General features: G+C 43.7%; 1 protein-coding gene and 1 pseudogene across 2 annotated transcripts in view; both read left to right on the top strand.

Annotated features, from left to right (window-relative positions):
- The window catches only part of LOC614914 (uncharacterized), a 193593-nt gene that overhangs the window by 12029 nt on the left and 159015 nt on the right, over window positions 1–22549 (top strand). The window lies entirely within an intron of this gene.
- On the top strand, window positions 1434–10019 carry LOC132342353 (translation machinery-associated protein 7-like; annotated as a pseudogene).

Genomic DNA, 22549 nt, shown 5'->3' with positions numbered 1-22549 from the left:
GTGTGTGAGATGAGTGTAATTGTGCGGTAGTTTGAGCATTCTTTGGCATTGCCTTTCTTTGGGATTGGAATGAAAACTGACCTTTTCCAGTCCTGTGGCCACTGCTGAGTTTTCCAAATTTGCAGGTATGTTGAGTGCAGCACTTTTACTGTACTTCATGGGCGCTCTTAAATATTTTCTTGAGCAACTGTCTTGAGTTATACCATGTTTTAAAGATAAGTTGAATAGAGAAAACTGAGTCGCGTTTCTAGGGCATTCAGGTCCTAGAATTTTAAAAGATTGACATGGCCCTTTTTTTGAATGTTTGAGAATGTGCTTCTGCTCATGGGCAAAGAGGTGTGAGTGAGTACAATATATAACATAATATAAGGCAGTTCTTGAATTTGTGGATCACTAATTATCAGGCTTGAGCTATTTCAGACTTTGCTGGAGTCATAATCCAAACCTGATTTGTCATCGGTATACAGCAGTATCGTATTCCAAACCCTATCCGATTATAGTTACGTACTTTATCACTTTTTAACCATTTAAATTACATTCCTGTTAATGGAATCTATGTTTTAAAGTCAAGGGCGAATCGGTGGATTGCATGGTTCATGTCTAGTTGAGTTTTTATGGCTAATTGGGCACATATGTACTAAGTTAACCCCTCTATTTAGAAGTGAAGGATTTTACTAAAAATGAGCGTATTTTTATTACAGGCAGCTTAGTTTCATCTGCTTAAGTAGTTTTTAAAACATGAGCCATTTTTCAGTACAACTGTGTCTTAATGTGTTAACTGTATTTTTTAAATGCAGATTTTTTTTCTCACTAGCTTAATGGGAATTCAAAGAAATCATAGCCTTTTAATTAAAGCCAATATGTTTTGGTGCCAGACATTCTGAAGGATTCCAATGAACCAAAAAAGAACACATTTCTGCACTGCAAGTGTGCATATGGGACCCTTCAGAAGCTTGACAGAAATGCCTGATGGAAGGATTCGAAACAGGAAAAAGATTAATAAAAAGAACGTCAGAGTAGGTTTCAGAATAGCTTAAATAATGTGTGTAGTGAAATAATTTTCTACACCAAAGGATGGTTTGATTGAAAAATTGTGACTCTTGCCTAGTCTTAACATTATAAAGTCTAAATCTAACTTCAATCCATTTCAACTAAAAAAGAGTTATATTTTTCAAACCTAAACGCTGGTACACGTGACTGTATTTTCAGAACTAGTTCAAGCGGTCTGACAAGCAAAATTTGGTAGACAAAGGAATGGAATATTTGAAACTGAAAAGATCCTTGAAAGTCTGGGCTATACATTGTAATGGCAGCTGGAAGGAAATCACAGGATACATTCGATTGCAGTTTGATCAAACAGAAAGAGCCTGCAACCAGAAGTCAGATGATTTAAATTTTAATTCCTCTGCTTCTGGTGGCAGGGTCTGGGGAACGGGCGGCAGGCGCCATGTCGGGCCGCGAAGGTGGCTAGAAGAAGCCGCTGAAGCATCCCAAGAAGCAAGCCAAGGAGACGGACAAGGAAGATAAGGCATTCGAGCAGAAGCGGAAGGAGGAGCAGAAGAAACTCAAGGAGCTACAAGCAAAGGATGCGGGGAAAGGCCCCCGGCCACCGGTGGAATTAAGAAATCTGGCAAAAAGCAAGCTGTTCCTTGTGCCTGAGGCAACGATGACCCTTAGTTCCATTCCTGTTTAAACACCTGGATTCCCTGCCGTAATATACGTTGCCACCTATAGCTAGAATGAAGTGTTGTCTTGGAACCTATTGTACATTTAAGAATAAACTTTTGTAAAAAAAAAAAAAAAAATTTAATTCTTGCCCTGTACTCAGCTATCTGCGGGACCAGACAAGTCATTTAAGCTTGCCATACTTCTGATTTTTCAGGTGTAAAATAGTGATTATGTCTGCCATAACCATCCGATGACTGTGAGGATCCTAATGAACTATTGTGTATAAAAGGCTTCTTGAAAAGTAATGCTAAAGTTTTATACAAATGGAATTATTTCTGTGGTTTTTGAATACCCACGGCCAGACAGAGAGCATGCTTTATTTGTCATTGCCTTGCTCAAGTGCCTGGTGTTAAGGAAAGGTTCTATAGACAGTGCTGAATGAATGGGTTTTTTTCGCTCATTTTATTTTCTCCATCAGAGACTTGGGTCAAAAAAATAAAACTAAATGTGTGGCTTGGGATTCTTTAGAGTTTTACACATGTGCACCTTCTGGTACCCATCCAAGTTCAAGCCACATGAATAAACACAAACATAATCTGGTAGACATCCTAGTATTACATGTGTGCAGGGTGTTTGCTGGAAGTTTTTCTCCCCCACCCCCTATGGTATTGGACTTGGCAACTAGAGCCCTAGTTGAAAATGCAGATTTTAAATTAAGTCAGTGAGAGCTGTGGCCCCTCCCTTTCCCATCTCCATTCCTTGCCTCCCTTTATCCCCCACTTTGGGGCAGCCTATTTGGTCCTCTACCTTCACTCACTGACCCAGTCTCCTGTCTCATCCTCAAGGCCTTTTATGGAGGTTGTAGGGGAAGAGAGAGAGGGCGAGAGTCTTTCTGATTGCAGCCTTTTGGAAGAACAAAGTTCGTGATTTTCTCTTCTTTCCGAGAGGGAGAGACAGACTTCCTTCAACAAATTTAGTGAAGGGGGAAATTCCTTCTTGTTTGCAAGAAGGGAAAACTGGCTTTAGGTTTTCCTCCTGGACATCTGCTTGATCTTGCTCTGGAGCAGAGCAGAGGGCTGGAGAGGCAAGGCAGGCAGGGCGCTGATGGGGGACTGAGGGGGTGAGGATGCCCCAGTTTGTCTTGGTCAAGTGCGCACTGTGCTGAGGGCTGTGGCGTTTGGCTCTCTTGCTGGTTTTCCTACCTGTGAGGATGCCCACTGGGTGAGGAAGCATTCTGAAGAGTCACGCTTCCAGCCTCAGCCTGCCCTGTAGGGGAGGGAGGTGATGAGATTCCAGCTGAGTCAGTTTGACATTTCAAGCTGAACTAACTAGCACTCGGTGACAGGAACGCAGAGGTGGTGGAACATGCTTGAGATCCACTACTCCGGTTGAGAAGGGAGATTTGGCAGCAGTGATTAGAAGACAGAAAACAAAGCAAAGCCTAAACTGTTTCATGTTTGTCTGGCACTGAGCAGAGCGTCTTCTATAAAGTTATTACACTAATTAGAAACGGTCCTCATGTGGTTTGATTTCAATTACTTAATCACAGAATCCAGAGTCAGAGCAGAAAAGATCTTAAAGATAAGACTCCTAGGCCAGTAGTTTCAAATGATGTTCCAGGAAGTCCTGAGTGGGAGTGGGAGCCCATGGAGGTTACCAGGACCCTCTCGGGAGGGGTGAGGATGGCTTTAGGTGGGAGAGGGTATGGAGGAGGGTAAAGATGCTGAGAAGGTACGTCCTCTGGTCTCTCTCCTAACCTCAAGGTAGAAAATATATTGCTTTTATCTGCTTTCAAGGTCAGTTTTCGTTATAAGATTACTTTTGTCCAAAGAATTCCCCAGTTAGAGAAAGAAGGGCTTCCTTGAAATCCATTTCTGAGATGAGTAAACTGAAGCTCAGACTGTGGAAGTGACAAGCCACAGCCCACAGAGCCCTGAATGGCAGAGCCAGGACAAAGGTTGTCTAGTTTTGACACCCTGTCCCGAACTGAGGGGTAAAGTTAGCCTTGCAAATTCGAGGTGCATTTACTAAGCAGCTACTAGACAAGAGTCATGCTGCACGGTTTTCTTCTTCTTCTTCCTAAAAGATTAATGCAGTTATTGCATCCATTTGGTGCCTTTACTGCCGGAAAAATAACAGCCAGCAGGGGCTTTCTTGGGTTACCTCGGTAAGAGATCTCTGTAAGTCAAACACTATTAACTTTAATGAAGCGGCTTTGATGGTGGGGAAGAGACAGCTGACACCACATTTCCCTAACAATAAACCACTCTGACAGATAAAAACAAACAGGCTCAAGATAACATATAGCATTTCCAGAACAGGGCCAATAATGAATGCAGACGGATGTGAGTTGGGGTTTCCTCTAGGCCGTGTCCCTCCATCTGTTGTGGAAACTTCTAAAAGGCAGGGCAGGACGATCTAATCTGGCTTTTACAGAAACCACTGCCCGGGTTATTATAAGGATGGCCCTGGGAGGAAATTTTAAATAAACTGAATCTTACCCTGGGCTCTTACTGAAACCCTCTTTGCTCTGATTTAGCCATCAGGTCTGAGCGCCAGTGGTGTGTTTATCCAGTTCTAGTAACCTGGGTCATATATATACTCCTCCACCGTCCCTGCCCTGGGGTGACCCAGCCTGTTGCCATCCGCTCCCTGGGACTGAACCTGTGACTGGTGAGCACTACCCACGGGGCTGCCACGGCTCACTCCCTCTTGGGCAATCCCCATGGAGAACTGCGCTTAAAACAAAAACAGGAACAACAGCAGCACCCAAAGCAATCAGGGTTAGGCAAGGTTTGGTGCTAAAGCCTGTTACAAGCAGCACAGAGGAAAATGGTATAAAATTTTGAGCTCTGACACGCTTTGGTCATCAGTCATTAAATCTAGGTTTCAGTTAGATGATGCTGAGTGACACACCAGTTTTTAAAGAATGTTTATTTCAGTTTCCTCACCAGACTCTGTCACTTTGCAAAACACCCTAAATGGTCCTTTCACTGGGGACTGCTTTAATGTGTGCAGTGGAGGAGTGCTGTGTGCTTACCAAGCTTAGTCATGTCTGACTCTTCGCAACCTCATGGACTGTAGCCCGCCAGGCTCCTCTGTCCATGGAATTCTCCAGGCAAGACTACTGGAGTGGGTTGTCATCTCCTCCTCCACGGGATCTTCCTGACTCAGGGATTGAACTCGCGTCTCTTGGGTCTCCTGAATTGCAGGCAGATTCTTTACCACTGAGGCATCAGGGCAATAGAGGAAGGATTGTTATAATTATACTTTTGAATTTGTAAATCATTTGCTACATGTATTTTCTCATTGGATCTTTACACCTTCTCTACTGATGGAGATTTTTGATAGTCTCACTGATTTGCCCAGGTTCATCCAGGTGCCTTTAGAAGCAGCACTGGATGGGTTTCAAGTTTTGTTCCAGTCTGATGGGAAACTCTTAGAGTTTTCTCCAGGTGTGTGTGTGTCTTGGGGGTGGGTGCGGGTATAGTGGCTAGAAAGCAGAAGACCCTGCCTAAATTACTTATTGCAATCCGCTGGTAATTCTAGAACCCTAGTGTAGCCTTACACACGATGCCATTTTCTCTGAAGTGTCTTTCCTCTTCTAAGACAATTAACAAGTTACCCAAGTACCTGTTTTCATCAGTGATAACTGTTACTCAGCCAGTGTCCATTTTGTTAGGTACTTATGCAAATACATAATCATATCTTTACTATTCACACCAGTTCTAGAGATGCTGTTAGTACTTGCCTGTTCTCCATGAGGAAACTTGAGAGACATTAAGTAAGTTGCCCAAGGTCGTGGGCTTCTGAACCTGTGTTTGTCCCACTGTACCACACCATGCTTGGGTTTGGGTGTGAACATACGGTCAAAGCTGAACAACAGGAGAAAACGAGGCCCTAAATTGATGAAACTGTACATTAATAATAATAAAAGCAATAACACCAGTAGTTACCATATGCCAGCTCCTGTGCGAATGTCTCACCCACATGATCTCTTTCACCTTGACACTGCGCTTTGCAGGTGGAGACTCCTGTCATCCTTCAGTGCACTCCACCCCTTGGGATTTAGCTTTAGATAAGTACCCCTCTTCCTTTGTGATCTGACCATGAAAAGATATTGTTTGTTAACTGCATGTAGTTCACCCTGGACATCCCCCTCTCCCTGCAATCTAGAGATTTGACTTAAACCTGGGAGAGACTCAGACTCAACTGGAGATTCAGAGTGACCCAAACAGGCTCAAACATGCTCTGAAACCTGCAAGAAGAATAATATACAGTTCTAAATGCAGGGCACATTTTCATTTCGAGGCAGTGGAGGCCTGCTTTAAGATTAGCCCCTGTGAAAAGATGTAGGGCTCTTAAGTGTCCACAAGCTTAAGATGGGCCAGCTGTGTATAAGACATGGCTGATGAAGCAGCAGATGCAGTCCTAGGAAGAGTTTTGAACCATGGATTGTCCTGGGATCCCTAAGGAAACGAAGGTAAAATTTTGTATTATTTTACGGATGAAACCAGGCATCTATTTATGAGGTCACAAGATTAATTTGGAGTCCTTCCCAGGTGATGGGCAGAAATAGACTTGTTTAGGTTAGGGTCACCCTCCTTGACCTCACAGTTTCTGGTGGAAAAGCAGACCATCCCATGAGATGATGGGCAGACAGAGCCCTGCAATTAGAGGCTGACCAAAAAGTAAAGCGGCACTTTCGGCTTTGCAAGGATTACCGCATGACCACATTCTGGCCTCTTGGAGATCCCATGACATAGTTAATCTTATTCTTACCTTTTAATAAATTGGGAAACTAAGGCTTACAGCAGTTGGACAGAGGCTGCGGGTATGAAAATTTTAATTATACCTGGTATGGGACTCTAATGCGGAGTTTGAAAGACAAAGAAAATTCCCATTGCCCCTTCCCACACCCTTAGCTGAGATCAGATTTCTCTCTGATAGATACGCTAGGAGGGCATGGGTTAATGAGGACCCTGACTGTGGGGGTGGCCAATGATCACTGGGAATTAGCTCTCACCCTGTGTTCAGGTCCCCAGGCAGCAAAGGGACTTGGAGTCCCGGGAACATATTTCCTTGTCTTCCAGCGTGAGAATGCCTTGTAGGGGCCAGAGTGACCTCTGGGTTTTGTGGGACTCTGTGGGAGCCATCCGTGGCAGACGAGGACTGATTGAGAGCTGCCCACTCAGATTTCTCCAAAAGGCACCGTTTTCCCTGTATCACAGCCGCCCTCAGGATGCGGCCTCCAGCCTTGACTCTGGCGGCTCCAGGCTTACAGCCCAACAGAGGCCAGTGAGAGTTTGTGGTGAGGGCTGAAAATATGGGCGGCGTTAGGCGGGGAGTGGATTTCCCTGATACCCTGGCTTTTCTCACCCAGTGTTTTTATATGCAGATAAAATGACAGTAAAATGAACAGCAAGGCCTTGCTCAAGGCGGGGAAGGGCTGCTGTGAAAAGCAGTCCCAGGCGCGTGAGTGGAGTGCTCGGTGGGGCAGCCCCTGCCCACCTGTGTTATTCCCCAGCACCGGAGGAAGCCGGGGCGTCTTCAGTGTCTGAGCCTCCGTGGTGTATTGATCCCCTTCTGCCTGCAGCGCCCCCTTCTGGCCTGCCCTGTGTCAGGCAGTCATTGAGCTCCCGCCCAACCCCTGGTTTCCTTCCATCAAGTTTCCCTGGTGGCTCAGAGGGTAAAGCGTCTGCCCGCAATGCGGGAGACAGGGGTTCAATTCCTGGGTCGGGAAGATCCCCTGGAGAAGGAAATGGCACCCCACTCCAGTACTCTTGCCTGGAAAATCCCATAGACTGAGAAGCCTGGTAGGCTACAGTCCATGGGGTTGCAAAGAGACGGACACGACTGAGTGACTTTACTTCACTTCACTTCCATCTCCCTGGTTTCCCTCCATCAGGAGGGATTCAGGGCCCTTCAGGGGTCTCTTGCCTGCCTTGTTTTATGTGGACTTTGGCCCAGGGGACACAGTCACAAGCTTTCCAAAAGTGCGGTCACGGCCATTCTTGTGATTACCCCCTTCTAGTCTCCCAGAAACTGGGCTGGTTGCGCAGTTAACTAATTTCAGAACCTCACAAAGCTCTGCCCTCTAGTGGGTCTTTGGGATACATTTCAATTCTCCGGAGAAACAGGAAGAAAGGCAACATTTAATGTTAACATGCTAAGGGTATTTTAGATAGAATGGCCAGAGATCGGAGCGCCTGGAACTTGACAATTGAAACCTCTTTCTGCTTCAGTCACCCTTTCCTGGCATTTAACAAGTTAGGGAACTGTCCATACCAATTTAGGCTATTTTAATAAAAAATGAAATGACACATCCCTGAAAACAAAACTTGGTTTGGATTCCTTGTTCTTGCTCAGGACAGTGCCTCTGCAGCCCGTTAACTTGTAACTGTGGTTCGTTTACATTACTGACTGATAACGCAGTTGATTTTTGGATTGCATCAACTTCCTCTCTGTTTTCTTTATGAAACATCCCATTGACATTTTTCATCCTATAACAATTTATCTATTTTCCTGTATGTAGAGCAGAAAATGCCTTTTGTAACATATGTATGTTAATATTTAATTTTTTTCCATTTTTTCAAAGTGAGGGCAGATCTTAATTTATATGGCAAGCTGAACTGTGTGCTCCCTTCCTAAAGTTTTTAACTTTACCCTTAAGTTGACTCTTGCCTACTCGGTGACCTCACACCCTAATTTTTCCGTTTACTTCCTGTACTGCATTTGAAGTGCCTATAAATCACATCTTAGGTCAACCCTTTCCTTAACATGAATAATATTTGTATTCTCGCTGTGCAACACAATTTTACAGCAATGCCCGTTTATTTTTTGGCAGTCTAGACTTTTATTCTTTTTTCTTTTTCAAAACCCTACTAAATTTCAAGCCTCTCTTTTAGCACTTACAGTGATTACTGCTTTAATGCACCAACTTCTTGCCGCTCAAGGCATATCTGGAAAATGCCACATGTGAGGTACTTGATGGGTTGACCCAGTTTCATAAGGGCTCAAAGCAGCATTGGGCCCAGTCAGGCTGTGATGTGGAGGAAGAAGCATAAGGGATTGGTGAGCCAGACCATGGAGAGTGGATTCTTACCTGGTACTTGGGTTGGCTGCTACCTGGGTTACTGCCCTTCCCTGCTCCATGTAGCACCCTCCTTTAATTAAAATGACATACTTTAATGATCTGTAATCATTGGTTTGTTTCCAGAAGCTATCAGGTTGCATGTGGAAAAGTCAGTGGAGCAGAAACAAGATCCACTGACCTCATCGCCCCAGCATGGAGGAGGGAAAGTCAGCATTTGGCATAGGGAGGATGCATGCAGTTAGAAATTTTATTTCAATCGTATCTTCTGAGCTTGGCTTTTTGTGATAAACTCTGGCCAGTTCCTTTCTTACTATTCCTCCCCCTTATGAAGAATCATTCAATTGAACCCATTTTCACTTGTGTTCTTATGAGCAGTGTGTGTGTTGGATGTTCTCTGCTGAAGGTCTTAGAGTTCTAGTTATTTGTGCCCTTAGATGGTGTGAAGTCAGTTTGCACCTACCCAGCAGTCGGTCAGCAGTATTTACAGATCAGTGGGAACTCAGGACTTCAGAGTATGGTGCCTTCTATAAAGTCATGAATATGGCCCAGTTTTTAAAAAAAATGGAAATATAGGGACTTCCCTGGTGGTCCAGTGGTTAAAACTCCACGTTTCCATTGCAGGGGGCACAGGTTTAATCCCTGGTTAGAGACCTAGGATCCTGTGGCACAGCCCAAAGAAAAAGAATAGTGGATTTGCAATATTATATTATGATTGTGGCTCAGTTTGCCTTTCAGGGAGATGTAGCAGAGTGCTAAGGACCCTTCAGTCAGATGAATTTTCTCTGACCGTGAGTATGTCACTTATCCTTTCTAAGCATTATTTTTTTAATCTGTAATATGGGAAGGAACAATGTGACATTGGATGAGGATTAAATGAGGTGCATGTAAAGTTCTTGGAGAAGGGAAGGGAAATCCAGTCCAGTGTTCTTGCCTGGAGAATCCCGTGGACAGAGGAGCCTGGAGGGCTATAGTCCATGGGGTCGTACAGAGTGGGACATGACTGAAGCGACCTAGCACATATAAAGCTCTTAGTACATAGTGCTCAATAAATATTAATTATTATATTTGAGGATCGAAGATCCTTTATAGGATCAGCTTGTGTGGGATGAACCTGGACTGAGGGGTCTGAAAGGCCTGAATCTGGACTCCTAACTCATGCTTGTTACCTCAGTGACTCTGGACACCCCTATGGCCACCTGAGCCTTTATGTTCTCATTCTCTAGTGAGTGACCATATCCCACCACCCCAGGGGTATTGTGAGGCTTCTGTGAGCTGGAGGATGTACTAGGCTTGGCACTCAGTTCAGTTCAGCTCAGTCGTGTCCGACTCTTTGCGACCCCATGAATCGCAGCACGCCAGGCCTCCCTGACCATCACCAACTCCCAGAGTTTACCCAAACTCACGTCCATTGAGTTGGTGATGCCATCCAGCCATCTCATCCTCTGTCGTCCCCTTCTCCTCCTACCCCCAATCCCTCCCAGCATCAGGGTCTTTTCCAATGAGTCAACTCTTTGCATGAGGTGGCCAAAGTACTAGAGTTTCAGCTTCAGCATCAGTCCTTCCAGTGAACACCCAGGACTGGTCTCCTTTAGGATGGACTGGTTGGATCTCCTTGCAGTCCAAGGGACTCTCGAGAGTCTTCTCCAACACCACAGTTCAAAAGCATCAATTCTTTGGTGCTCAGCCTTCTTCACAGTCCGACTCTCACATCCATACATGACCACTGGAAAAACTGTAGCCTTGACTAAACAGACCTTAGTTGGCAAAGTTATGTCTCTGCTTTTGAATATGCTATCTAGGTTGGTCATAACTTTCCTTCAAAGCACTGCTGCTGCTAAGTCACTTCAGTCGTGTCTGACTCTGTGCAACCCCATAGATGGCAGCCCACCAGGCTCCCCCGTCCCTGGGATTTTCCAGGCAAGAGTACTGGAGTGGGGTGCCATTGCCTTCTCCGTTCCAAGCACCAGAACTTAAGAAATGTTAGCTGATCTCCAAATCCCTGTCTCCTGAGGTCACGTGTATTGTCTCCAACAGACACTTGAACTTTGTTTTACTTGATATGAGTCAGAGGTAAAGAAAAGACGACCCCTTAGAATGACACCCACTCTCCAAGTTAAAAATAATCATTTAGCACTTCGTTTAAGACACCTTCAAAAGCTCAGGAGTCTTTGGCTCCACAATTTAAAATATTAACTTAACTGAAACAAATATTGCTGTTCTGTTAAAATTCAATGCTTGCATATCTTGTTACAAAACAGTGGATTGAAAGTTTTCCTAATCATTCTGCTGTGGAATGAAACTCCTTGGTTGGGAAATGGTACACAAGTTTTTGGGGCACCGAGTGCTTTGGACATTAGCAGTCTGGCTGGAAAGATGCCATCTGCCACGTACCTGGCTCGAATGTACTAGCACAGCTCTGGGCAGAAATTTTGCTTCAGAGCAGCCCAAAAGGACTTTTTTTCTTTTGTAAATGAAGAATTCAGCTGATAATCAGTGCTTTCTGGGGATTGTAGCGGTGAGAGAAGGGGTCAATGACATGGGATCTACACGAAAGCTGTTTTCTGTCTGCTCCACGAGCAGGTCTGTGAGAAACGGACCTGCCAGAACACCCGCCCTTGGTGTGAGCAGTCTGTTTTCTGCTTACATACACAGACTTGATTTATAATCCCAGTCCGGACAGCATCTGAGTCTAATTACCTGGGTATATGAAAGTTCAGGAGATCGCAACTAAGTTAGCAATTCAGGGATGCGCTTTACCAGAAGCAGATGGAAAAAATAAAACACTTTAGTTTATGACTATTTTTCTATTTGGGGGAAGGAGAAAGAACAAAAAGAGTTGCCAAATTGATCCTTGTCAAGCACTAATTAAATATTATTCATGATTAATTTTGATGTTGATGTATTCAGCGTTTTAGCTGTGTCATAAATATCTGAAAGAATGAAATAACTCACTTTGTGTAGCTGTAATAAATCATGCATACCACAGTCCCCACGTGGCCTCCTGAGCCAGCCCCTTATTATTATTTTTTTAGATATGTACACTTTTAGTGACTTTTATGGTTATTAGAGATGTGAGGAAATAATTTCCTAATTATGCCTTGCTGCCATTACATTTAATTAAAAACAGATATTTGTTAAATTACAAAGAATGAATAGTTTCTATTGTATAGAAATAGTTATTGAAATATTTACAGATGAAATGATATAAAACTGGGGATCTTCTTTAAAAGAAAATCCAGGGTGTCTGGAAGAGGAGTGAGTGGTTGGGGATATAAATGAAGCAAGAGTAGCCATGAACTGATAATTTCTGATGCTCAGTCATGGGTCCATGGAAGTTCATTTTAATATCCTCTATTTTTTGTATATTTTGTAATTTTCTATAATAAAACTCTAAATTGTATTTCTTTGGGAAGAGGCTCACATATATTCCTTAAGAGTGACTTAGTGGGTTTTCACTGTAAGCATGCATTCTTTCAGTTACAAACCATGGCTCAGAAAATGGGGTTGGTAGACTAATAATGATGCGAGTGATGAACATACCAATACCAGCTTCTGTTTAATTGAACATCAGCACGATGCCAGGCACCCTGCTATTTGCTTTACACATTTATTTATTATGCAGGTTAAGTATTTTTATCCTTATTTTGTAGATGAATAAACTGAGACTTAAAGAGACTCAACTACTTGTCAAAGACTACATACTCTGTAACAGAAATGAGGTATCCAAGTTTTCAAAGCTAATCTTACTCTCTTTCTCTTTTTTAATTTATGAAGAGACTGCTTAGTGAGGCAGTTTGGCTAGAACCATGAATTCAAGTAATCTGAACGGGAAGGGACTTTTGCTCACGAGCTCAGTCATTCAATCGTATCTAACTCTTTGCAACCCCATGGGCTGTAGCCAACCAGGATCATCTGTCCATGGGATTCTCCAGGCAAGAATACTGGAGTGGGTTGCCATGCCCTCCTCCAGGCGTCTTCTCAGCCCAGGGATTGAACCTGTGTCTCTTCTGTCTCTCGCATTGGCAGGCAGGTCCTTTGCCACTAGCGCCACTCTAGGGCTCCTGCATCCACAGGCGGATTCTTTACCACTGAGCCACCTGCGAAGCCCACAGAAGGGACTTTAGAGATGGCACATAGGTACATGCCTACTCCCTGCTCCTGCGCCTGTGGTGGCAGACATTGCTAACAGATTGGGGCATGGAATCCCTCTCTGCATTGTGTCCCAGACAGCTCAGAGCTGGCATTCGGATACAGCTCCATTCATCCTCTTATTCTCTCACCACCAGATGAGAAAACTGGGACCCAGAGAGAGGCAGGAGTCACTCAAGATCTCATAGCTGACAGGGGGCAAGGTACTCGTCTCCTGAGGTACGTCTAGGGTTCCTCCCACCATAATAGCTGAGTGCCCTTCCAGATCAAACTTTCAATGATGCTCTGTATGTTCACACGTGGAACTGTTTAGAAGAGTGCTAAGTGCATGAGCGCTCATTCGTGTCTGACTCTGCGACCCCATGGACTGCAGGCTGTCAGGCTCCTCTGTCCATGGGATTTTTCAAGCAAGACAACTGGAGTTGCCATTACGGCCTCCAGGGGGATCTTCCAAACTCTGGGATTGAACCCACATCTCCTGTGCCTTCTGCCTTGGCAGGCAGATTCTTTACCACCAAGTCATCTGGGAAACACGCTAAGTACTGGATCAGTGTTAGCTGCTATTACTATAAGGAGGGAAAATGTAAAATATACTAACTGTAAGATATAAGGGCTGTAAATAAAGGCACATCCATGTTCAAAAGCATCTGCTGGTGTCCTAAAAGCATAACAAAGCCCTGGACATAACAAAGCTGGCCCTGCGGCTGCAGGCTCAGGCCCCAGGGCTCCCAGCAACACGGGAGCTACCCGCAACTTCAGTTCCCAGACGGTGCTCCTCAGGAACGGGCATGGAAGGCACCCTTCTCAGGGCTCTGTCCAGTCTAGATTGATGATGTAAAGCAGCCGACCTTTTAGCCTCGGCTTTGTACGGCGCCCCACCAGCCTCACCAGCACAGCCTTGGCAGACCCATCCACCACTGAGTTCCTGCTCTGATGTGGCATCCTGGTTTGGGCTTCTTTCATAATCTCAGGCCTCCCTCTTCTGCTCTGAAGACTTCTGAATCCTTGGACAACTCTGACTAACAGAGTTTCCTGTTACCTTTACCTTCGTACAGCAAAATTTTATGCAAACAGAAAATGTTCTTCCCGCAGCCTTTGTTCTTCAGTGGCTTTGTGGGTTGAGTCTGCCTTGCCGAGGAGATCCAGGGATGATGCAGGTATTGTGAATGGAATTTGTTGTTGTTGTTTTTTAATCTGTGAATTAAACAGCTAATAGAAACGCATGTAATTTGTGTGACAAGTGACAGCTTGTGTGAAAATAACTTACCCAGATCCTGTTACGCATTTGCATCCATTATGCTGGGGAAAGCCGTATGTCACTGGTAGATCATTAAGTCTTAGTCACCAGTGTTTTCCTAGGTGAAAGGGTAATTATTTTTGCTGTTTGTTCGTAATTTATTAATAGTGAAGAACATTAGGGTAAAGGATTATTTCAAACAAAGTGACAGATCAGATGTGTGGAAGGCATAGTGATCCAGAGGTTGATAAGAGAAGCTATTAGTGCAAAGATAAGCTTTAGTTTGGGATCTGCTTGTGCTACCACTGATCGGCATTTCAGATAAATTAGGTGAATGCAGAAGACTGAACAGAAACTATAGAGAATATTTCCGCTTTGGATGGAATCAGCTGTGCTCTAGAGTAAAAGCACAATTTCCTATATTGTTACATGCATACTACTGGTGGTATACAGGGTGATTTTTAATGAGGCACAAAAATGTATTTTTTTTCAATAGTAATGTGTTCATCTTAAATATGCTAGGAAGACATGAAAGCCTACCAAGTCTGTGATTTCTTTGATTATTTATTATTTATTTTGCTTAAGCTTAGGTTAAGCTAGGTATTTATGTTTTAAAAGTGAGTTAAGTAAAAGAGAGTAAAGTAAATACATAAATAATAAAGATGGTGTTCAAATATGACAAAAATTGAGGTAATAAGATGTAAAGCAATGATGTTTAAGGAACACTGAATATATGATTCAAAGCAGGTATTGGGAGAAATTTACTGGCTTTTTATTCTGAGTGTGAGATGCAAAGATTAAAGTCTTGAAGGTGTGATTGGCTTAAATGTGAGCTGACGTTTTGTCTGAACGCTTCCAACTGCTTCCTAGTTGAGCTCTGGAATGACTTCAGCCTGGACCTCAGTTTCCACATCTGTAAGCCAGGGGGTTGAGATGATCTCCAAGTTAACTTCCAGCCCTGCGTTTTTGGTTCTGTCTGGTAGACTGAACCAAAGATTCTGGGAGACAAGAAGAATGTTGTCACCCTTAGCGGTATGATGTTCTGGGAAGTTTAATGTATTTCTTAGCCTTCTAAAGCTCAACATTCAGAAAACGAAGATCATGGCATCTGGTCTCATCACTTCATGGGAAATAGATGGGGAAACAGTGGAAACAGTGTCAGACTTTATTTTTGGGGGCTCCAAGATAACTACAGATGGTGACTGCAGCCATGAAATTAAAAGATGCTTACTCCTTGGAAGAAAAGTTATGACCAACCTAGATAGCATATTGAAAAGCAGAGACATTACTTTGCCAACAAATGTCCGTCTAGTCAAGGCTATGGCTTTTCCAGTGGTCATGTATGGATGTGAGAATTGGACTGTGAAGAAAGCTGAGCGCCAAAGAATTGATGCTTTTGAACTGTGGTGTTGGAGAAGACTCTTGAGAGTCCCTTGGACTGCAAGGAGATGCAACCAGTCCATTCTAAAGGAGATCAGCCCTGGGTGTTCTTTGGAAGGAATGATGCTAAAACTGAAACTCCAGAACTTTGGCTACCTCATGTGAAGAGTTGACTCATTGGAAAAGACCCTGATTCTGGGAGGGGTTGAGGGCAGGAGGAGAAGGGGACAACAGAGGATGAGATGGCTGGATGGCATCACTGACTCGATGGACGTGAGTTTGAGTGAACTCTGGGAGTTGGTGATGGACAGGGAGGCCTGGCATGCTGCGATTCATGGGGTTGCAAAGAGTCGGACACGACTGAGTGACTGAACTGAACTGAACTGAACTGAACACCATAAACCCAACTGAGCTCTTGAGATGGACTAATGACTTCTTTAAAGGGGACATCACTCGTTTGGAATGTAAATTTATATGTGTTTATTAAAACGAAACCTGGTGCCCCTTCTTCTCCATCATACCCAGAATCTTCTGGGTAACTGGCGTAACCCACTCCAGCTCAGAGAGAGGGTCAAAAATTATTTCCCAAGTGAGAAGAACTCTAAAGCTGATTTTTTTTTTTTAAAGAGAAGGAGTTAGTTAGAAGAATGGGAAAGACACTTCGATCAGAGAGGATAAAAGAAGACATGCCTCATTTAGGGAGATTCAAGTGTTCACTGATACAGCAGATGATGGTTGCATTACCTCCCTGGGCAAACACTGTGACTTAGAGTGGGGAGGTCAGGGTTGACAGTGGTTTGGTCAGGCTGCAGCCCTGGTGGTGGGGAGGGAGAAGATGGGTGAACTGAGTTGGTTCATGCCATCATGAGGCCCGTCTTCATGAAGGAGCCTCACGAAGGGGCTCAGAGGCCTTGCTGAGGGTTGGGACTTACAGCCAGCCCCTGTGCCCGTGAGGAGGCAATGGTTAGGAAAGCTCTGTGATCAGAAGAACTGTGGGGAAGATGGAGGCTTTGCGAAGCATTGGCCTTTGTTTAAAGGGTGGGTGTCTAGACCTCCTCCACCAGCTCAGTGCCTGAGGGGGCCTTTCCTGTGAGGGGATCTTTCTAAGTCTGGTGACTGGCAGGCCCACTTCAGCCCCTGATGATAACATCCTTGTCCCCCTGGCGGGAAGAGCAGGGAGCAGTAATCCCGCTGCCTCCATTGTGGCCTCAGCTGCTGATTCACAAATCACTTAAAAAACAATTTTTTTTTAAAAAAAGCTGACATTTTCCTTTGAGCTTCTCTGCTTGGAGATATTTCTCTGGATTAAAAAAAAAAAAAAAACAGGGGTGTGTCTCCTCTTGCAAAAATACTTCAACTTCTGGTTGGTTTGCACGGACCATGTAAGGTATTGCTCTAGTGACAAGTAGCTTGTTCCTTCTGATGGTTTTAGACATAAGCAGCCCGTTCCTTCCCATCAGGCAGATCTGGATAAGCCATTGCCAGTTTGATGAAAATGCAACATGAGGGTGTAGGAGACAACTGCTGAGCAGGCTGCCAGAAGTTGGCTGGGCTTTCCAGAAAGAGTAGCTGTGTTACAGAGAGGGCATAAGAGAACCTGGGAACATAGCCTTGTCCTTGATTCACACAGCGGTTTAAAACTGCAGTACAGAGGAATGCCCCACCGCCAAGACCAAAATAAAAAGAGTTCTCCCACTATTCACTTTAAGCTTTGCATTAGATATCCATTATTTGAAGGATTAAAACAGAAGGATGACTGCTTGTTTGATGCACTTGATGGACGCCTAAGTTCAAAATCGAGCTCTGCTGCTTACTAGCTGTGGGGCTCTGTGCAAACGCTTGAATGTTTTTTATTTCCTTTCCCCTCTGAAGATGCAATGATAATACACCTTCCTTATAGGATTTTGGGGAGGAACAAATTTGAAAGAACTTGGCAAAACTCTTGGTAGTGTTCGAGAAATGCTCTTGTTATTATCTGATGGGCTTTTTTTTTTTTTTTTTTAAGTAACTATCACTCTTCTCATAACCCTACACAGTGTAGTAACAGGAACAATTTACAAGCGTAGGCGACAGAGTTTAGCAATGTTCTTCTTTTTTTTTTTTACAAATGTGAGCTCAGCTGAAGCTGGGAGGTAAGACATCTTAATTGTCCCTTTTGTTGTACAGAGGAGTCAATGGGAATCAGAGCACTTAACTGATGTGATCGAGTTCCCGGGGGGGAAATAGCGGAGAATTAGCACGCGGTTATCTGATGGTAACCTTGTCCCTCTATTGCACCAGTGTCCCTCTTAGACCCTTATGTCTTCAAGTGACATTTCCGTATAAACTCTACCCAGTTCCTGTAGGTAAACTGTCCTTATTCCTGTGAATCAAAACGCCGCAACCACCTGTGTCCTGTCACAAGCACCTGCTGGGGCACACGTGGCTTCCTAGTTCCAGGGTCAGTTAGGCAGGCAGAGGAATTTCCAGGGGGCACAGCCATGGGGGAACTGGCAGGAGTTGTTACTGATCATGCCTGTGACAAAAGTCAAAACTCGCAAGCCCGATATTCCACTCCATTCGAGTTCGGGGAAAAGCTTCTTGCTGTTTGCCTGATTACCTTGGAAAGGGTGACCAGTGAGTACAAGCTCGGAGAAGGAGAGTGATTACATCTTGATAGGGGCAGAGACAGCTTAGCGATGCCCCCTCAGTGCCTCCTGCATAATTCACAGGAGATGAGAGGCTGGGGCCTGGGAAGGTTAGTAAGTCATCTCACTCAGAGACTCCATTCAAGCCCTGTCTTCCAATATTGTTCTTTGTTGCTTCATTATGGTTTATGGAATGGGTTACCTGTTCTTTGTAGATTTTTAGTCTTGCAGACTTCTTGTAGCTTCCTTCTTGTTAGAATGGGCCTCACATTCTTTAGTTTGAGGTATAGCTTAAATGCTATCCCTTTGTATCTGCAGAGATTAATGTTACTGCAACTGCAGACACAGTGTAAGCTCTTCTTGCAGAAATGTCCTAGATGTAGCAGAGAGAGGCCTGGACTGTGAACACACCCTCCTGGTTCTGGTCCGGGTGGGCCCACTGGGTGAGCAAGACACTTCATCTCTGTGGCTACTTGTCTACAATGCTTCTTGTCTACAGAGAGATTGCTGAAGGAGTATCCAAGACGCTTCAGCTTTTAAATTCGATGATATTTAAACAGTGGTTTAGGAATAATTTAGAAGAATTGATTGGGATACCTGACTAAAACTGAAAATTGGTAAGTTGTGGAGACACGAATATTTTTATTCTTCTAAAAGTTAATTTTGCAGCTATACCAGGGATTACAGATGCATATGTTAAGCAGTTTATGTATATTCTCTTTGCATGAAAGCTAAAGATTTTTTTAAATTAAAAAAATGTTTATTCTTATTTCTTTTAAAAAATATTTTAAGAGGGCCTGTCATTCGTTTCAGAAGTTCTTATGTCTGATTTATAGTCAGAAACATGGAGGAAACCTCTAAAGGGTACAGGGTTCCTAACTGTCTCCCAGACCTGTGGCATCAGACTGTCTGGGTTGTGGGGCCCAATAGTCTATGTTTCAAAACCAGAAAAGAATCCAGCAAACTCGCTGGGCAATTCTGATGATCATAAATCACTAGGCAATCAGTGCTGAGTTAGCCTGAATTGTGTGATTATGGTGGAGTCAGTTCCTGATTCCTGACTCTGCCTTTCTCACTCCAGTATTTTCCCAGTGCCTAAGCTGAGCCATGGGAAATAATTGGGTTTTGATTCATTCATTGTAAAAATGCTTGGGTGTGTGTAGGAGAGGAAGACAGGTCTGTGCTGAGGACCAGGGCTGACTTTTCCAGTCTGTGCAGGTTGATCCTACAGCTGCACATCACACCCTGCCTTTGGTACCCTGAAGTCTCTTTGCCCGTGTCCTCAGGGACTTCTGACCCCTCACAACCCAGAGTTGCTCCCTCCTCATACAAGTCAGCAGTGCCACCCTTTTCAGATTGCTTTCTTCCCTTTTTGTGAGGGGAACAGCTTTGTTGTTGTTCAGTCACTAAGTTGTGTCCAACTCTTTGCGACCCCGTGGACTATAGCACGCTAGGCTCCTCTGTCCTCCACCATCTCCTGGAGTTTGCTCAGATTCATGGCCATTGAGCCAGTAATGTTATCTAACCATCTCATCCTCTGCTGCTTCCTTCTCCTGCCCTCAATCTTTCCCAGCATCAAAGGCTTTTCCAGTGAGTGTAAGTTGGTTCTTCGAATCAGGTGTCCAAAGTATTAGTGCGTCAGCTTCAGCAGCAGTCCTTCCAATGAATAGTCAGGGTTGATTTCCTTTAGGATTGACTGGTTTGATCACCTTGCTGTCCATGGGACTCTCCACAGTCTTCTCCAGCACCACAGTTCAAAAGCATCAATTCTTTGGTGCTCATCCTTCTTTATGGTCCATTTCTCACATCCATACATGACTACTGGAAAGGAACAGTTTTATTGAGATACAATTGATACACCATATGATTCACCCATTTAAAGTGAATAAATAAGAGGTTTTTTATATGGAAGATGGTATGGAGATTCCTTAAAAAACTAGGAATAAAACCACCATATGACTCAGCAATCCTACTCCTAGGCATATACTCTGAGGAAGCCAACATATAAAAAGACTCACATACCCCAGTGTTCACTGCAGCACTATTTATGATACCTAGAACATAGAAGCAACTGAGACATCCAATGATCGATGAATGGATAAAGAGGTTGTGGTGCATATATTCAATGGAATATTACTTGGCTGTAAAAAGGAATGCCTTTGAATCAGTTCTAATGAGGTGGATGAACCTAGGACCTATTATACAGAGTAAATAAGTCAGAAAGAGAAAGATAAATATTGTATACTAACACATATGTACAGAATCTAGCAAGATGGTACTGAAGAATTTATTTGCAGGGCAGCAGTGGAGAAACAGACTTAGAGAACAGACTTATGGACACAGAGGGAGGGGAGGAGAGGGTGAGATGTATGGAGAGAGTAACATGGAAACTTCCATTGCCATATGTAAAATAGAGAGCCAATGGGAATTTACTGTATGACCCAGGGAACTCAAACAGGGGCTCTGTATCAACCTAGAGGGGTGGGATGTGGAGGGAAATGGGAGGGAGGTTCAAGAGGGAGGGGACATACGTATTCCTATGGCTGATTCATGTTGAGGTTTGACAAAAAACAAAATTCTGTAAATCAATTATCCTTCAATTAAAAAATAAATAAATTTATTAAAAAATATATTTTTGGTATATTCACATACAAGTACAGTCATCTCCACAATTTGAGAACATTTTCATCACTCCACAGAGAAACCCGTACCCTTAAGCTGCCATCTCCCCATCTCTGCATCCCCCAGCATTAGGCAACCGCTCATCTATCTCCTGTGTGTCCTTATATATCTGTCTATTCTAGACATCTCATATAAATGGAATCAAATGACATTGGTTTTTGTGACCGCTTCTTTCACTTAGCATAACGTTGCCAAGGTTTATACATGTAGTATGGTGTAACAGTATTTCATTGCTTTTTATGATCAAATAATATTCCACTATATAGATAGCCTACGTCTTATTGATCTGTTTGTCCATTGATGGACATTTGGCTTGTTTCTACTCTCTGGCTATTATGCTGTGTGAACGGTTGTGTACAAATTTTGTGTGGCCATATGTTTTCATTTCTCTTAAATATGTGCCTAGATGGGGAGCTATGGGTCACACGATAGCAGTATGTCAAAGATTTTGAGAAATTGCCACTGTTTTCCTCTGGTTTACATTCCCACCAGCAGTGTAGGAGGGTTCCAGTTTCTCTGTGTCCTTGTTAACACTAGTTATTTTTCCTTAAATAAAGACAGCCATCCTAATAAATATGGAGTGATACCTCATTGTGATTTGCCTTCTTCCATTTTTTAGCTGATTCTTACCAAATATAATTTATTTAATCCTGCCAAGAAAGGTCTTTTCAAAATCAAAATTAACTTTTAATTTTTCACTGTAAAAACGTTAGAAAATACAGATAGATAAAAGTAGAAACCCCAAATCAACCACAATCCCACCACCTATAGAAAACCAGTGTCAAACTGTGGAGCATCTCTTTAGAATCCTTTTCTATGGAATATTCACTTGTGAAAGGAGAACTTTGTAGACTCAGTGAAACCAATTGGTGGGATTATGGGGGAGCTATTTTTTGAGTAAGAATCCTGACCTTTTTCCTTCCCACTTGAGATAAGACCAGAGCTTAAGCTCCTGCTCCACCCCTGCAAATGTTCTGACCCTGAGTAGTAGGTGGAAGGAATGCATTTCTCTCTGACCCCAACAGTCCAATGAAAAATGTGTTTAACTTTCAGCCATGTAGCTGTTAGCTGTCACTGAATGAAGATCCCTGATGCCACTTAGACTTTGAGGATGGCCTTCGGTGGGGGTTGAGGGTGGCTGGGTTCTGTCATACCCTGAACCGAAGAAACTTTTGACATGATGCTGTGAGAGGCATACATTAAACACACACACACACACACACACACACAAAACATTGATCACACTAAACTCATTGGATGAAGAAAAGGATGTTGCTTGTTGCAACAGCATCTTTGGTGATCAATACCACATTTTTGCATTGATTTTGAAAAGGCAATCTTTTTCTCACATAGCTAGCTGATTAAAATTTGAATGGGGGCTTCTCTGATGACTCAGTGGTGAAGAATCTGACTGCCAATGCAGGAGACATGGGTTCTGTCCCTGATTTGGGAAGATCACATGCCATGGGGCACCTAGGCTCGTGTACCACAACTGCTGAGCCTGTGCTTTAGAACCTGGGAGCCGCAACTCCTGAGCCCATGGCCCTGGAGCCCATGCTCCACAACAAGAGAAACCACCGCAATGGGAAGCCTGCACTGCAAGCTGGACAGTAGCTACTGCTCTAGCAACCAGAGGAAACCCACATAGCCACTAAGACCCAGCACAGCCCCTACCCCCCAAAAAAGTTGAAGGTTGAATGTTAACTTCCT

The sequence above is a fragment of the Bos taurus genome, chromosome 15 (assembly GCF_002263795.3).
Source record: "Bos taurus isolate L1 Dominette 01449 registration number 42190680 breed Hereford chromosome 15, ARS-UCD2.0, whole genome shotgun sequence".
NCBI classification, from domain to species: Eukaryota; Metazoa; Chordata; class Mammalia; order Artiodactyla; family Bovidae; genus Bos; species Bos taurus.
This window is presented reverse-complemented; position numbering and strand designations above follow the sequence as displayed.